At 44.3% G+C, this 14732-nt stretch overlaps 1 long non-coding RNA gene across 2 annotated transcripts in view; it reads right to left on the bottom strand.

Annotated features, from left to right (window-relative positions):
* LOC134471453 (uncharacterized) overlaps positions 1 to 14732 on the bottom strand; it is a 63749-nt gene that overhangs the window by 20102 nt on the left and 28915 nt on the right. Inside the window, exon 3 of one of the 2 annotated variants that reach the window (XR_010040912.1) lies at positions 13617 to 13910. The exons of the other annotated variant lie outside the window; for it this stretch is intronic. This is a non-coding gene — a long non-coding RNA (uncharacterized LOC134471453). Of the gene's footprint in view, positions 1 to 13616; positions 13911 to 14732 lie in introns of those variants that run through there. 2 annotated transcript variants of the gene reach the window in all.

Below are 14732 nucleotides of genomic sequence, written 5' to 3'. Positions count from 1 at the left end.
TACAGCCAGCAAACTCGAGATGCCAGTTCCAAAGCAAATGGCTCCTGTGGGAGCCCCGCCAAGTTAAAACTCAGGGGCTTTGGCCAACTCAGCACCCTCTTTCACCCTGGGTGCCCCAGGTCAGATAAGAAGCCTCCTAATGGCAACTAGAGATATCAGCTTGACTGTGACAAAGGGGCAGGCATTGGCTTCTGTTACCTCTAGCCCAATAATGTCATGTGAAGAATATTCTTTTCTGGGAGTGCACAGGAGAGGAGTTGCCTCTTCCACAGACCCACCTCCTCAAGTCCAGGTGAAGGAGACAAAGGCCAGGTAGCCCCACAGCTCTATTTATAGTGTTCAGACATTGGAGGCAACCCAGAGGCTCAACAATACAGGAATGCTTAAACAAACCTGGAATGCTGGGACTTTGTAGCTATTAGCAATGACAAGTATGTGGATTATGCATGGAAGGGTGTAATAGGAAAAACAATGTCAAATAAAAAGTGTTGAGAATCAAATAGCACTTGCCTACCATTATGTAAGGCTAACATATTTAGAAATCACATCAGTGGGATTTGGAAAGAAATTAGAAATAAAACAGAACCTATGATCGATGTAAGGTTGATCGACTGAGGTCATACGCAAAGTGCTTTGGGTATAGAGGAGAATCCCAGAGGACCTCACAGCAGGGCTGGGGATACTGCAGAGCAGATTCTGAGACTAAGTCTGATGAAGCAACCAAGGTAGAGTATCAAGAATCTGGTCTAGAACAGCCTTTGAATTACATCTCTACCAGATACTTCTGGAGCATGGGTGGCAGATGGTAGGACACTTGATAAAACAAAGCTGGGGCCAGCTGGCACCATGGCTTCCCAGGCATCAGCCCAGGATTAATGTCCTTGGGTGTCAGGTCTCTTGGGACCCTGTGCTGGGCTCAGCTTCAGGGACTCCTAGGCCAAGTGTCCTCCAGTCCTGTTTTCTGCAGCTCCCAAGCTTCTAGCTCTTTACTCCCTGGAGGCCCTGGCCCCCAGTCTTCTTTGGAAGCCACATCCAAGTCAGTGGAGGCCCAGCAGGTCTATGGTCTGTGGGCAGAGAGCCCACTCAGCAGTGGTGTCTCTTGGGCCAGCTGCAAAGGACAAAGTTGGCTGGGCCCAGGTACCCTGGATTCTGACTCCAGCTCCTCTTGTTCACTGGGAGTTCCAGGCACTTCTTGTAATGCGCTGACCTTTGCATGTCTATACAAGGAAGGGTTGAAGAGCCTTCCACAGAACATTATATAATCTCTAACGTGATAACTCCAGAGGGTCTGTTTACTTACCTAACCCCAGGGCACACTCCAGGGCACATCATAAGGACACAGAGTGGCAGTCACTAAGCGGCTCTCCCCACAGTCGTGTGTTTTTGCTCAGAGCCAGCCTGGACTCAAGGAGGGCACTGGAGCAAACACCTTAAAGGCACGTAGTGACTGTCCTAGTTTCTAAGACTCCTCTTTAACACACGCTGGACTCTGGTGATTTTCAGAGTTGGAGGTTCTTTGGGAGGGAAGATAAAGAGCTTGGCTCTCTGTGTCAGAACTGCATCACTGCCTTGTTGATAGTTAATTAATTAATTTCCATGGGAGAGACAGAGCCAGAGCAGAAATGCCAACTCTTGGCTGGAAACAGCATTTAAGCCAAGAGTAACTTTTGTTAACCCTTGTTGGAGTCAGGGATTGCAAGGAAAACTACATTTATACAGGACATATAATTTGTAGTATTAGTTATCCATCCAAGGACTCAAACACAAAGAAAGTGCAAGAAACTTGTCCACACACTAGAGATCTAGAAAATCCAGCTAAGGGCCTGGATTACATGGCCACATTCTGCATGAGCTCAGCTGAAAACCTAGAGCCCATGACAGGACCTATCGCGTCCTGCAGGCCTAGAGCCCAAGACAATAACTCATGCAAGTCTGTTTCACAGGTCTCCCTGGAAAGGACCAAAGGTCAGCAGTGGAAGCTAGAAAGTCTGTGCCAGAAGGATGAAGGATCTGTGCCAGTGGAGTGAGGGTTCTGCACTGGAGCCAAGAAGCAACACTCAAAGTAAGAACCAGAGCTCCCCCAAAAAGTTCCACAGTCATCCTCAGCAGCAATGAGGTTCCAAGCTCCTCAGACAACGAGAACAGCTGTGTTCCTATTAGGAAGCCAGAATGACAAGCTTCTCCTGGAAATTGAACAGCACACCATCTTCCCCTCCAGAGCCAGGCAGTGATGCTCAAAGGACCAGAGCTCCCTCAAAGTGAACCACAACCATTCTCAGCAATGACAAGGTCCTGAGCTCCTCTGACAATGAGAACATCCAAGTTCCTATCAGGAAAGAAGCTTGACCAGCTTCTCCATGAGAACCAACAGCAGCAGAAGAACCATCAACACCAAGGAGGACCTACAATGCTAACCTCCTAATCTCAGGTCTCCTTTTTTGTCTTGACAACAGTCCTCAGGTGGGCCATCCATGCTCAGCACTATGCTGATTCAATTCAGCAGGTATTACAAGTTGCCCATCAGTTTGGAATCCACCACATCTCTGTTAACATCCTTCTCTGCTCAGAGCAGGTGTGGGGAGTTGAGCTCCCAGAAGGACGTGGATTCTCAGGGCCACTGGCTAGTTTCCAAGATGAGGAGGGGAAAAAACAGACCCAGAGCCCTAGCCCCTGTTCCTACCAGAGCTAGGGTAAGAGAGTAGGGGGTTGAGTGGCCCCTAAGTAGGTTAGATGGCTTTAGTTACTCATTCTTCCTTGACCTGAGCTGAGGAAGATCCTCCCGTTTTCTGCTTCTTGTCTGCAAGAAAATGCTGCCCTACACTTCTGGGTTCTCCTAGCTCTATAGACTTTCTAACTGACTCTGAAACCTTCTGAGAGCTCCATCCAAAATATCTCATCTCATATATTCTGCCCTCAAACTTCTTTGGGAGACTTATAGAGCAGAATCTATGATGCTAAGATCTCCACTTCTTCTTTAATTGTTAAGGCATAAATATATCCTAAAGGCAGAAGGGATCCCACTCATGCTTTGAGACATGGCTGTTTGTGCCCACACTTGTTCACATCCTAGAGAAGAGCCGAATTTCTCCTCTCATCCCATTCCCTCCCAGCCCCTGTCTTGAACCGCTGCCTTCCTGAAGCCCTAAGGAGCGGTAACCACAGAACTTGTAATCTAGGAGGATTTGCAGAGTGAAATAGTGCTCTTAATCATCACGATCCTGAGACAAGGAGCATACCCCATGACTGTCGCTGGCAAGCTGGAACACAGGACTCCCTTTCCTATAGAGAAAGTCCAAGCCCCTACCATAGTATATGGCATCCTGCCTGACCAGAGCTCAGCCTCAGCTCTGGACACTCGGCCCCACCCTCCACCTCCATGGCTCAGGTTTCTCCCCATTTCTGTCTGCCTGTCTCCCTCAGCCACTTTGTGAGTGTCCTTCCTCTACCTTGGAACTGTCCTGCCTGTAATCTATCCCTTCACAGCTAACTCCAACTCATTCTGTGGCCACAAGCATGGACAGAAGCACTGCCCGACCCCTACTGCCACCCCCAGGTCTAGGTGAGGTGCCCGTCTTTACAACGTAACAAACCACATCTAATTAAGCTAACGTGATAGCATTCTCATTTTAAATTTCACATGGCAGGAACTGTCTTGGAAATCACCCACATGTACTCTGTGGCAAATTCCAGTTCAAAATAATTCTGATCTGGTTGAAATCATGGCACAAAAATTAGCCTTTTTTTCTTTTCACATGGATGCATTTGAGTATACCTGCCTTGGCACTGATTTCTGGTCTCCAGAAATCTAAAGACACCTAGGATCACATGTGGAAATTTTTATGCTTTAAAATACTGACCTTGTGTCCCTCGAGTAACTATACTTTTCATGCTATTTATAGTTTGCCAGCTATTTTCATGCGTATTGATTTATCTGTCCTTGCAACAAGACAAAGGAAGAGCCTGAGACCCAGAAAGTTTCAGGCCAGCTGGAGCCCCCACCAGCAGCATCCCAGTGAGGAGGTCCGACAGCAGGCCAGGGCTCCGCAGCTCTCTACCACGCATACCTGATGGTGCCAACAGTGGAATCAGGTTCACGGGTCTTCCTAGCATCAGAGGGCTGGCTGGCTGGGAGCACTGCTTATAACTTTGAGATAAAATACTATTCATTGATCATGCTGATAGTTAATTTTATGTGCCGGTTTGAGTGAGCTAAAAGATGCCCAGAGACATAATAAAATACAATTTCCGAGAGTATCCATGAGAGTTTGTGGAAGCGCTGAGCCTCAGAGTCAGGAGACAGAGTAAAGAAGCCCTGCCTTCACCCATGTGGGTGGGCATCATTCAGCCTGTTAAGATGCGGCCAGAACAAAAGCGAAAGAAGAATGGATTCGCCTGTATGTTAAGCTGGGACATCCATCATCTCTTGCCTGTGGGCCCCAGACTTCTTGGTTTTTTAGTCTTCAGAATCACACTGAATCACTGGCCTGCTTGGCTCTCCAGCTTGAGGCCTGCAGGCGATGGGGCTCCTCAGCCTCCACAGTCAAGTGAGTTAGCTCCCATACAAAACCTTCGCTGTGTGCCTGTCTGTCTGTCTGTCTCATCCTCTGAGCCTCCTTTTCTCTCTGCATACATGCACATTTAACATTTCATATGTGCATTATTTTCACAAGTACACATTATTTATACAGTGAAGATGCATTATATATACATTATGCAGCACATAATGTACATTACATGCATGCAAATAATACATATTGCACATATAATATGTATATAACATGCATTGTAATATATACCATTTATACACAGCAGACAGGTAGACAGTTATCTTTTATTGGCTCTGACTCTCTGGTGAAACCTACATCTCTGTCATTACATGTTCTTTATTCTGCTAGATTGTGATATGTTTTCTTTTGGACATATTTTTGTAACCTTACTGTAGTTTCAGATTGGCTGGAATGCAAACTCACGGAGGGCAAGGACTTATTTCTGATTCACGATGGCATTCTCTGCACGTGGCAAACGCCCCGTAAATATTTACAGAAATTGCTTTGATGTTACAGAGGGGCTTTGAGCTTTAAGCACAGCCTATGTGTTGTGAATGCTTGAGAATCATGCAGAGTGAGCCCCAGTTCCTTTGGAAAGAAGGCTGCCCATGAGGCTAAGAGGCCCGGATATCTTTAAGGCGACTGTGCCCTCCTTGGTATACGCTCCTATACACTTCCTATGCACTTCCTATAACCTCCTATGTGCTTTCTGTGTACTCTTTCCATTGACAGAACAGGGATTTACTTGGAATAGCAGAATTAAAACAAATGGCAGGAATCCCAGAAAGCAAAAGCTTCGGCTTGGATTTGAAGTATTTAAGATGCCACCTTCCATAGCTATCTGTGTCACAGCGGGATCCCAGGTCAAGCCCCTCCTCTGCTATAGAGTCTTTGAGGAAGGGGACAGCAGGTGCTTCCTGAGGGCTGGGTGTGAGAAGGCAGTCCAAGGGCGTTCCTCAAGATAAAACCTCGTATATGAGGTTACTGGGGTATCTGAAGACATGAGCACCCCACCAGGGCCAGAAGAGATGACCCACTCCCTCTGTGAGTCTCCCTACCCTAAGGGTACACCATTGCAGCCTCCAGGCAAAGGTGCTGAGCTCTTGGCGTGAGAGCTGGCACTAATTTCCAACTCATGGCTGATTTGGGGACGAAGAAGAGAAAGAACAGCACACTAAGCCACAGATACTGGGGAGCTTATAATAAACAGTGTGCTCCCATGCCCATTTCTGGGGTGCTACTCTTTAATAAACCCTGGGCCTCATACAGGTGAGCGTAAGTCTGGTGGTAGCCAGCAAGCCTCCCTCCTGCAGCCTGTGATTACCTGCTGGCTGGGAAGGAGGTCTTGGCCCCCACAGCAGAGAGGCAGCCAATATGCATAAGTGGATCTGAGCCCAGGCCAGACAGCAGAATCCCAGAGGCCCCATCTTCCATGGGTGTTCATGATCCATCCATCACTTGCACCACAGATGTGGGTAAAGCAGCCCTCAAAAATTCCACCAAGCAAAGGTTGGTGGGCTGTGACCCAGGTGGAACTAAGGCCTGAGCACCCAGAGGAGCTCTTTCCAGGAAGGGGGTAAACGAAACCAGTGGGGAGGCCTGGGATAGGAGAGGCGAGAGAAGGTGGCGTTCCTGAAAAGTTCAGATATTTATTCCTTCCCCTAATTCCCAATTACCAAGTTGGGAATTGAGGATTAGTTCACAAAGCACTTAAAGGGGCCTCAGAGGACATCTAATTCCATACTTTCTCTTATAAAAAAAATGGAAACCGAGGCCCCTTCCCATTAAGCGGCTGGCCCAGGGCTAGTTGCTGGCCAAAGGCAGAGTTTTGAGACCCAGGCCCTTCCCTGCTCTACTGGGACCTGATGGGGTGCAATGTGGCCAGTACCAAACAGAGCTGGAGGGCGCCAAGGCCAGTAGGACAAGCCAGCGAGCATCAGAAAGGTATCAGATGAGGTCACAAACACACACATCAGCATCTTGGGGAGTGACAAAAGACTGGGATGAGGTCTGTGCAACAAAGCAGGGCCGCCCTGGCACATCAAGGGCAGCTGAGGAACTTGCAATACTCCTGGCAATAGTGTGAGAATGTTCACTTCCACGAGTTTCCTCCCACTGGACCACGCATTCCTGGGGAGCAGGATTTGTATGTATCTATCTTTAGCTCCGCGGCATAATCCCTGACCCAGGAAATTTCAGGTAAAGGAATGAATGAATGAATGAATGCAATGAATGAATGAATGAATGCAATGAATGAATGAATGAATGCAATGAATGCAATGAATGAATGAAGGGCAGTGGGGCTCATGGGAGACCAGTGCCAGGGTTGCATCCCTAGCTCTGCCACTTAGCAGCCAGGGCACGAAGCTAGGGCAAGGAACTGGAAAATAAGATAATGACAGCAACACCTTGTAGAACTAGGTGAGGATTAAACGAGACCAAGCCTCTAAAGCATGTAATAAATATTCACTATTTCAAGGGTGCCTATTTAGGTGGCAGATCCTAGGGGAAGTTAAGTCAGATAAGGCTGGAGAGTGACGCAGAACAGGGTGAGGAGCTGGGGCTCAGGTCTGAGGCGCATCTTGGTTTGCTTCCTCGCCACCATCAGTCTCTTCTCCCCTGTCGTCATGATTTCAGGAACCCACCTAGTAGTGCTCGTGTTTGAAAATGGAGGCGATCTTGCCTCTCTCCAGTTCGTGATCTCACGGGAATCCTTGCTTCAGAAGATGACCTAGGCAGGAAGCAGCCTTCTACTTACGTATTCTGAAGGGGGACACTTCAGACTCCATGGTACCCAAGGGTGCAAGCTATCCGTGAGCACATGATGATGACCCTCAGCTATGCCTGTCCATGGGGCCATTGTGGACATGGTAGTAGCATAATTCAGTGAAGGTCAGTCTCCCACTTTGACCCTCTCTCTTAAGCCAGACAAGATGGCCGGAGATAACAAGAAGGCAGGCAGCAGGGTACCCACAGTGGTGGCAAGGAGGACCAGCACCATGTTGGGAGAGTGAATCTCTAATGGCCACCTTCCCTTTGATAAGGATGAGGCTAGGCATTTTAAGTGACCTGATGTTCGTGGCCAGCCCTTTGGTGTTTTCCTGGCCCTTACTTTTGACTTACTTGACACACTGTGGCTTTCATGCCAACACTGGGCCTCCTTCCTACATGAGCCAAGTTGCTTGGCCAAGTGGTGGCACCAGGAGACTGTGGGTCTGGCCCAAACAGTGTCTCCAGTATGCAGCTCCTCTCTGGCTACAGTCAGCATCCTGCCCTCCATGTTCCACCACAGCCTGTTTCTCCTGATCCCAGTGTCTGGTGTGGATCCCGATCTGGCTCTGTACCCACCCGGTCCCATGGAGCAGCACTGAGGCCCTGAGTCCTTGCCGCCAGGCTCTTCCTCCATCTGTCTGATCTCCTGGATGTGGTCCTGTTCTTACCCCCTGCCCAACATCTTGCTCACATCCCCAAACTAAATTCCATTTTCTGTCACTTTCCAGGACAAACAACCATATTGTAATCACCCCCCTTTCGAGCACCTGATGAGAGTATCTCTTCCCTGGTGACATCAAGGTGATCATAGAAAGCTGAAGAACTTCATGGCGGAGTGAACCAGTACAGATACTAGATGGAAAAGTTTCCTGTAGCCTCAAATGTAACTGTTAATAACAGCTTATATTTAAAGGGAGACCCTGTGCACACAAGCTGTGATAAAAATAGATACTGAATGTTTAAATTTTAAAAATGTATTACAGTGAAAGACACATTGATTTTAACTCCCCTCAAGACACTCCCCCTCTCTTGGAGTACACTTATTCTATTTTCCTGTCTCTTTTGGAAGCAGTTCTGGAAGTCTTCCTTTGGGTTTTTAAGAGAACCATTCCTTGTCCACCCAACACGCTTGAGTATCTGTGTCTGAAGAACTAGCTGAGCTACGTAGCGGGCACAAAGATAAATATGATACAGGCCTTTCACGTGCTAGGTCCTTAAAAGAAGCATGCACACATTCAAATACAGGACCAAATGGAAGGTCCAGGGGTGGACAAACTTTAACAACGAGGCTTGGCCAAGCTGGGAGGGGAAGAGTTGCTACTGAAAGGTCTTAAACATAATGAGGGGCTGCAATTCATAAATTATTAAGAGAGCCAGAGACAAGGGTGACAAAGTGATGTCTGAGGAAAACTGAGTGCTTCCAGGGCCTAGTGCCAAACAGCAGGAGTTCCTCACTTTGGAGCAAAAGAGACAGCATTATGCAGATATTCAGAGTTTCAAAAATATTGTCAAGCCAGATACTATCGCCTTTTGGAAGAAGTTTATGAAGGTTAATCCCCATTGCAAACAAGAAGAGATTCAAAGAAATTAAAAATAATATCCTTAATATATTAATGCCCAAATAAGCCCCTGAAGTGATGTTCAACATTATTAGCCACTGGAAATTCAGTGAGAACCACAGTGAGACTCCACTATATCCCATGATATAGCTAAAATAAACAGACTGATAGCATCAAATGTTGGTAAGGACACGGAGCAACTAGAACTCTCAGACTTTGATGGTTGGGTGTGAAATAATACAATCCTTTTGGAGAATTTTGGCAGATTTGATTTTGCTTCTGGTTTCAGTCTATGGTTAGCTAGGACAAGAGCATTGTGGAGAAGTGTGGTAGGGTGAAGCTGCCTTCTGTACGGTGGCCAGAAAGAGGAATGAGGAGAGGAGCACCCACGAGAGGTCCGTCCTCCAAAGGCACAGCCACAGTGAGCCTCCTCTAACAAGGCCCCACCTCCTTGCTGCACATTCAGCTATGAAGATCAACCATAGTCGTACCTGCTGATGAACGCAGTGCTGCTGTGTCCCTGTCACCTCTCTGACTGTCCCCTAATCTAGTCAAGTTGACAATCAGGCTTAAATTACAGGAGGCTGGATTGCAGAATCTGTTCAATTCCCTCTAAGAGGGACCAAGGTCTCTGAACTGGATTTGTGGTGCAGCCAAGCAGACTGGCTTGCTTTCAACAGGTTCCTGGCAGCGCCCTGTGTGTCCTGGGACTGCTGCTTGGGTCACCTGAGAAGGCAGCTGGCATTAGAGTACCTTCACTTCCTCCCCATCACAAAGGCCTACACTGGAGGACATTACCCTAATAGTTAAGCTAGAAAGCTCAGTTTTTGTAAACATCAGAACTATGACAGCCTCACACCCCTTTATGTTGTCAAATACCTTGTTTCTACACAAGCATCAGCATGACCTTTCTGGGTTAATATACAGACACCATTTTTTCTTTAAAATGGAGTTTAATGATCTCTACCTTATTAACTTTGCCTCCAAGCTCCGCCCCTCCAGAGGACAGTAAAGCAAGGGTCGGCAGCCTGGCAACATCATGGGTAGAGTTTTTCCTTTTGAGCACTTGCAATTTAGTAGCAGTTGCTTGAATTTTGTGGGTCTCAGTTTCTGTAGAACAAGGGCACTGGAGTAGACCAGGTCCCAGATGCTCTTTCAGAGTTCTCTGGCCCCGACCACGATCTCAACTTCAGACAGTTTGGCATTTGGTGAGGTGAGGTAACAGCAAAGGGTTAGTGATCTAGAAATCCCATTGGCTGGTTGCCAGGCATTCAGTAGGCACCAGGAGTGCACAACTCAACATATACACACTTCTTGGGGAGACACAGCAGTAGCATGGTCCCTTCCATTGAAGACTTATGATCCACATAAGAAAGAGAACAATCATGGGAAAGTATTTTTAATGGAGAAAAATACGGATATATGTATATATATTTCAGGAAAAAAACAATGCTATGATTTTTTTTTTTGAACAGATGATCCCAGCTCTCAGGATACCAAGGATTGTAAGGAGTTCAAAGCCAGCATAGGTTGCAGAATGAGACTCTGCCTTAAAGGAGAGACATGGAGAGGGACCTGAAAAGCAGACGGTGCTACCCTCATATGAAGGAACCTAGAGGATGTTGCATATTGCAGAAAACTCAACACACTTCTGTCACTTAGAAAAGACATTGAAAACAAACACACAGCAACCTCAATAACCAAGATCAGCCAAACAGCAGTTCACTGTAATAATAAATGTCCGGAAGCTGATGTCCACCATTTTGTGCATCTCTTGTCATTGCAAAGGCCAGAGGTAACTTGTATTAATCTCGTGATGTCTCAATAAATTTAGTATTGATAGTTATGTTTTTCTTTTTCTGATGTATACATCTCTGTCTTTGTGTTGTTCTCTGTGTCTCTGTCTCTCTGTCTCTGTGTCTGTCTGTCTGTCTGTCTCTCTCTCTCTGTCTCTCTCTCTCTCTCTATGTATATATATCCCAAAGCTCTTAGACAATAAAAGTCTTTGCTCCCTCACACAAAAGGGAAAGATACTGTTGTTATTAAAGAAATGAAGACCATGACATTAGGTCACAATATCATGATGTGTGGGGTTTTAGAGGGTAGTTAGGCTGCTCTACAGATGAAGGAGGAACAGTGGGCCCAGACAGGGCCTAGAAAGTGTTATTTCTCATGCTGCTATTCTAACAAGACAGTTAAAGAAGCTCTTTACTAACACAACTACCCATGAGAACATTAAAGGATAAATTTTTGAGAAGTTAGCTCTGGATATGATTGTCACCTTGGTCACAAGAGTTATCGTGAATCTGGCCAAAGGCTGATCCTCTTGGAATGCTTGGTTAGATGCCCAACCTGGCCATCACTGCCTGCTCTCATAGGAATCGTGAGTCCTGGTTCACGATGGGAAAAGCTACCTGTTCTCAGCAGCTGCTCCGATGGATGGGGCAGGGGACGCTGGAGCGAGTGGGCACACAGGCCTCTGTTCAGTTGCCCTTCTTTACCCTTGATGCTTCTGTTTTCTCCTTTGAATTAACTCTGTCTAAGCCACCGCTACTTATTCAGCTACATCTGGTACAAAACTCACAGCTTCCTCCAGCAATAGTGATCATCTGGGTTGATACAGAAATACAAATCTATTTAAAGATCAGCCATCGCAAGGATATTCGTGGGTGCCCACCAAAAGCTGTATATGCAGTTGATTTGTTACTCATTTTAAATTTTCTTTTCATATCTTTCTCTTTAAAAATTCCATGAAAATATACTTAACCTCATTTAAATAAGTAAATTATAAATTATACTTACTTATAATTTTACCTACTTTATTTTTTAAAATATATTTATTAGTGCCTATTAATTTTACAAACTATTGGGTTTTAAGGTGGTATTTCACCCATGTATTTATACATGTACATGTTTTTAATATATTTATCCAACCTGTTACCCCCTCTTATATCTCCTTCCCCTTCCTCTTGTCTATTAAGAGTCCCCCTATTATCTCCATGCCATTTTTTTTTAATTCTACATATTAGGGAAAGTATTTGTTTTTCTCAATCTGACTTATTTTATGTAACATGATGATGTTTTCCTGCAAATGACATGAATCCATTCTTCTTTACAACTGAATAATAATCCCTTGTTCTATACTATTCCATATACTTCATTGTCTTTATCCATTCATGTGCTGATAGGTACCTAGATTTGTCCTACACCTTGGCTACTGTGAATTGTACCATAATAAACACATGTATGCAGGTACGCCTGAAATATGTGGACTTCAATTCTATTGGGTATACCAACAATGATATAGTTGGGTCATATGATAGATCTATTTCTAGTGTTTTTGAGAAAACGCCATGCTCATTTCCATAATGACTGTTAGTACAGTCTCATCAGAAATGTAGAACAGCCCCTTTTTCCTTATTTCCACCACTTTTTTTTTTTTTTTTTTTGCTGGTAGCTATTCTCATTGTAATTTTAATTTACATTGTTTAATGTCTAGAGATGCTAACATTTTTTCATATATTTATTAGACTTTCGTACTTTTTCATTTGAAAATCATCTGTTCTATTCATTTGCCCATTTATTAGTTCATTTATTGCTGAAGATTGAAATGTTTTAAATGTTTGCATGAAATTCATATATGTTATCCAGAAAAATTCAAGCAACAAGGATTTGAGGAGAAAATTTATGTTTCATTATAATGGGCATTCTGAAAATGGAACACTTCATTGAAGGATTAATTGGGCTATTTGTTTTTGGTGTTACGTATTTTTAGTTCTTCCTATGTTCGCAATACTAATCCTCCATCAGAGATCGAACTCACGACCATGTGCTTACAAGGCAGGCGCTTAGCCACTGAGCTAAATCCCTGGCCTCCCCTATGTATTCTTTTAACAGCTTCAAAGTCTCAGGTTTTATACTTGGGTCTTTGAACATTTTGAATTAATTTTTGTATTTGGTCAGAGAGAGATTCAGCCGCAACCTTGTATATATGAATATTCAATTTTCTCAACGCTATTTGTTAAAGAGGCTGTATTTTCTTCAATGTTTGTTTTTGGCTCCTTTGTCAAAAATCAGATGGCTTAGTCATGTTAGTTTGTTTACATGTCCTCTATTCTATTCCACTGGGCTATTCATCTATTTTTATCGCACTGTTTTTGTTACTATATCTTTGTGGTGTATTCTGAAATTGGGTATTGTGATGCCTCCGGCCTTATTATTTTTACTAAGGGTTTCTTTGGCTACTCTGGGTCTTTTGTGCTTCCGTATGAATTTTATGACTGTTCTAGTTCTGTGAAGAATATCATAGGAATTTTGATGGAGAGTGCATTGAATGTGTAGATCACTTTGGATAATGTGGTCATTTTAATGACATTAATTCTGCTGATCTATGAACACCGGAGATCTTTCCATCTCTTACTGTTTTCAGTTGCTTTCTCTCGCTTCTATAATTTCATCTCAGAGGTCTTGGTTAAGTATATTCCTAAGGTTTTATTTATTCCTTTATGAAGCTTTGAGGAATGGAATATTTTTTCCTGATTTCTTTCTCAGCTAGTACATTATGAGTGTATTTTTAAAAAACCTACTGATTTTAATGTTGGCTCTGCACCTTGTTAATTTATTTCTTGATTTCTCATTATGCTTAGTACTGACAATGTGAACTTCTCTATTATGTCTAGTGGTTTCCTTTTTAATAAAAGTTTTATAATAGAAGATAAGACTTGTTAAAGAATTAGGCAGAAACAAGGTTAATGTTTTCCAAATCAGGATTGTCTTATTTTCTTAAGATTTTAAACAAAAGTATACACTCACCATATGAAAAATAAAGACAAACACACGCAGTTTCTCAATCGATAGCACATCAATGGGAGATTTAAACACTCACAAAGCCTGGGTCCTGCCCCCAAAGATTCTGATTTAATTGATCCGTGCTGGAGTTCAGTTGATCTGAATGGTGACTCTGGGATGGAACCTGGTGACTTAAAAGCTCCCCAAGTAATTTAAATGCACAGCCAGCTCAGGAACCACTGGTCTGCAAAACACGAAGAAGGAGATGAATATCACCTATATGCCTCTTTCCAGGCAATGACTGATTTGAGTTTTTAGTGCAGTTTATAGATGAGTCATTAGTGTAGACCATGAGGACTCAGTCCAGAAGAGGGACACTTGGAATCCACACATGGCCAGGAGTAACAACTTACACTGTCCAGATTTCCAGTTCCAGTCTTCCTGGCTGAAAGAAATGTCCTCAGGAGCCAGTAATGAACCATGATTGGTCCAAGCCAGTTATTCTCCTTAAGGAGACTTTAGACAATTTTTGCTAGTTGCCTCCTCCCTTAAAAATTTAATACCACAGAAATACTGTATATCTGTTTATATGCTATAAGCATATATACACTTGTTCTTTTTATTCATTTATTTTTACAGTACTGGGGATTGAACCCAGGGCCTTCAAGCTGAGCTATACCCCCAGCCACCAATACATGTTTTGCTTTTTAGTATGTGTCCTGCCAAATCAAGCACTATCTACCTTTTCTGAGACAAGCTCAAGTTGCCCCTGCCTCACTCGTCCAGGGTGCCGGGATGACAGTCATGCACCACCACACCTGGCTTTCGTCTATACTTTATACAAGGCAATACAGACCTTGATGGTGGGTGGACACTGAAGAGCCCACTCATAAACAATGCACATAGAAAACACTTTGATTCAGGCATTTGCTGAGTTAGGAACAGAGGAGAAGGGGTCAGCTAAGCAATGTTCCTGTGGCCAGATTGTTGGAGCTATGTTCTGTCTTTACTACTACCCAGCTGGGAAGATTCCAGAAAGTCTCTTCCATTTCAGTTTTTTTTTTTG

This window comes from Cavia porcellus, unplaced genomic scaffold (assembly GCF_034190915.1).
Source record: "Cavia porcellus strain 051 isolate PalLab524CR breed Dunkin Hartley unplaced genomic scaffold, mCavPor4.1 scaffold_1, whole genome shotgun sequence".
Lineage (NCBI taxonomy): Eukaryota > Metazoa > Chordata > Mammalia > Rodentia > Caviidae > Cavia > Cavia porcellus.
Note: the sequence above shows the minus strand (reverse complement) of the source record. Positions and strands in the feature narration are given on the sequence as shown.